The 3,353-nt window shown below is 43.9% G+C and overlaps 1 non-coding gene across 1 annotated transcript; it reads left to right on the plus strand.

Annotated features, from left to right (window-relative positions):
- Positions 1-1,999: 1,999 nt before the first annotated feature.
- Trnat-cgu lies at positions 2,000-2,074 on the plus strand. Its single transcript has one exon. It is a non-coding gene; the product is annotated as a tRNA-Thr (tRNA).
- The last annotated feature ends 1,279 nt before the right edge of the window (positions 2,075-3,353 follow it).

The following is a 3,353-nucleotide window of genomic DNA, read 5'->3' on the forward strand; positions in this document are numbered from 1 at the left end:
TGTCTGGCGGTGACACCACACTTTCCATCTTTGTTTCCAGCACTTGATGACGGATCAGCAGCTAGACATAAGGAAACCCGGTGAGCTCCTCATTATTGAGTGATGGTGTATTACACTTGGTGATTAAGTACCAGAATTTGCACCTTAATTAACGAGTAACGAAACACGATTCCATAAAAGAGTAGTTCTGGTGGACTCTTGCCCGTTTAAGGTAATACTGAGCAATTGCTATTACGTTCCAAGGAATAATCTTATTCACGCGTGTATTGCAGTGTTTAAGTGAATTCTGAGGGATGAGTTAAAAAAAAAAAAGAATTGACGACCGTTCCTCTCTGAATGTTACGTTTTATTCTTTTATGTAATTTGAATGTGCAATCGCAAGTGTGCTGCTGTATTGGATTTTTGTTTCAGTTGGGCGGAGCGCAGTGTATTTCGTCCGGTACGGTGGGACGAGGCATCGGGACTCGACGCCTTCACCGTTGCCAGTGGAACTGCGTTTCGTTAGACCGGGCTCCATGCTGCCGGCCCTACACTATCACGGTCTAGTTCTTGACTATTGCTGTCTTCTTTGTTCCTGGCTCTGTCAGGTCGTTAAGCTTTGTAGCTCGTTCCTGCGCCGCTTTGGCGGAAGCACCTTTGGCTCGAAATATGAATTTAGACTGGTATAACTGGGTCACTCTGTAATTAGTGCCCGATCAATTGCTGGAGGCTCCGCCTTATTAATTCTGTATCAGCCATTTTTATCATATTTGTACTTTCCATGCTGACTGTGAAGTTTGATTCTTATAAATGACGTTTTAATGTGCGTATCTTCTCAGGTGGGAATTTAAGGGGTGGGACCCGGATAAACTGACTACACCAGAGGTTGTACAGAGTTTCAGGGAGAGCATAAGAGAACAATTGACAAGAATGTGGGAAAGACATATAGTAGAAGAAGAATGGGAAGCTTTGAGGGACGAAGTAGTGAAGGCAGCAGAGGATCAAGTAGGTAAAAAGACGAGGGCTAGTAGAAATCCTTGCGTTTCAGAAGAAATACTGAACTTAATTGATGACAGCTGAAAATATAAAAATGCCGTAAATGAAGCAGGCAAAAAGGAATACAAACGTCTCAAAAATGAGTTCGACAGGAAGTGCAAAATGGCTGAGCAGGCATGTCTAGAGGACAAATGTAAGGATGTAGACGCTTATCTCACTAGGGGTAAGATAGATACTGCCTACAGCAAAATCAAAGAGACCTTTGGAGAAAAGAAAACCACTTGTACGAATATCAAGAGTTCAGATGGAAACCCAGTTCTAAGGAAAGAAGCGACAGCAGAAAGGTGGAAGGATGTACTTCAGGGCAATGTTATAGACAGGGAAGAGAATGTTGATAAAGATGAAATGGGAGATATGATACTGCGTGAAGAGTTTGATAGAGCACTGTAAGACCTAAGTCGAAACAAGGCCCCAGGAGTAGACAACATTCCATTACAGCTACTGACAGCCTTGGGAGAGCCAGTCCTGACAAAACTATACCATCTGGTGAGCAAAATGTATGAGACATGCGAAATACCCTCAGACTTCAAGAAGAATATAATAATTCCAATCCCAAAGAAAGCAGGTGTTGACAGATGTGAAAATTACCGAACTATCAGTTTAATAAGTCACGGCTGCAAAATACTAACGCGAATTGGGAATGAGATTTTCACTCTGCAGCGGAGTGTGCGCTGATATGAAACTTCCTGGCAGATTAAAACTGTGTGCCCGACCGAGACTCGAACTCGGGACCTTTGCCTTTCGCGGGCAAGTGCTCTACCAACTGAGCTACCGAAGCACGACTCACGTCCGGTACTCACAGCTTTACTTCTACCAGTACCTCGTCTCCTACCTTCCAAACTTCCATATCCTTTCTTTCAGGAGTGCTAGTTCTGCATGTCTCGCAGGAGAGCTTCTGTAAAGTTTGGAAGGTAGGAGACGAGGTACTGGTAGAAGTAAAGCTGTGAGTACCGGACGTGAGTCGTGCTTCGGTAGCTCAGTTGGTAGAGCACTTGCCCGCGTAAGGCAAAGGTCCCGAGTTCGAGTCTCGGTCGGGCACACAGTTTTAATCTGCCAGGAAGTTTCAGATCAGCGCACACTCCGCTGCAGAGTGAAAATCTCATTCTGGAAACATCCCCCAGGCTGTGGCTAAGCCATGTCTCCGCAATATCCTTTCTTTCAGGAGTGCTAGTTCTGCATGTCTCGCAGGAGAGCTTCTGTAAAGTTTGGAAGGTAGGAGACGAGGTACTGGTAGAAGTAAAGCTGTGAGTACCGGACGTGAGTCGTGCTTCGGTAGCTCAGTTGGTAGAGCACTTGCCCGCGAAAGGCAAAGGTCCCGAGTTCGAGTCTCGGTCGGGCACACAGTTTTAATCTGCCAGGAAGTTTCACTAACGCGAATTCTTTACAGGCGAATGGAAAAACTGGTAGAAGCCAACCTCGGGGAAGATCAGTTTGGATTCCGTAGAAATATTGGAACACGTGAGGCAATACTGACCCTACAACTCACCTTAGGAGAAAGATTGAGGAAAGGCAAACCTATGTTTTTAGCATTTGTAGACTTAGAGAAAGCTTTTGACAATGCTGACTGGTATACCCCCTCTCAAATTCTGAAGGTGGCAGGGATAAAATACAGGGAGAGAAAGGCTATTTACAATTTGTACAGAAACCAGATGGCAGTTATAAGAGTCAAGAGGGACGAAAGGGAAGCAGTGGGTGGAAAGGAAGTGAGACAGGGTTGTAGCCTGTCCCCGACGTTATTCAATCTGTGTATTGAGCAAGCAATAAAGGAAACGAAAGAAGACTTCGGAGTAGGTATTAAAATGCATGGAGAAGAAATAAAAACTTTGAGGTTCGCCGATGACGTAATTCTGTCAGAGACAGCAAAGGACTTGGAAGAGCAGCTGAATGGAATGGACAGAGTCTTGGAGGGAGGATCTAAGATGAACATCAACAAAAGCAAAACAAGGATAATGGAATATGGTCGAATTAAATCGGGTGATGCTGAGAGAGTTAGATTAGGAAATGGGACACTTAAAGTAATAAAGGAGTTTTGCTATTTGGGGAGCAAAATAACTGATGATGGTCGACGTATAGAGGATATAAAATGTAGACTGGCAATGGCAAGGAAAGCGTTTCTGATAAAGAAAAATTTGTTAACATCGAGTATAAATTTAAATGTCAGGAAGTCGTTTCTGAAAGTGTTTTATGGAGTGTAGCCATGTATGGAAGTGAAACATGGACGGTAAATAGTTTGGACAACAAGAGAATAGAAGCTTTCGAAATGTGGTGCTACAGAAGAATGCTGAAGATTAGATGGGTAGATCACATAACTAATGAGG

The sequence above is a fragment of the Schistocerca americana genome, chromosome 1 (genome assembly GCF_021461395.2).
Source record: "Schistocerca americana isolate TAMUIC-IGC-003095 chromosome 1, iqSchAmer2.1, whole genome shotgun sequence".
Classification (NCBI taxonomy): Eukaryota; Metazoa; Arthropoda; class Insecta; order Orthoptera; family Acrididae; genus Schistocerca; species Schistocerca americana.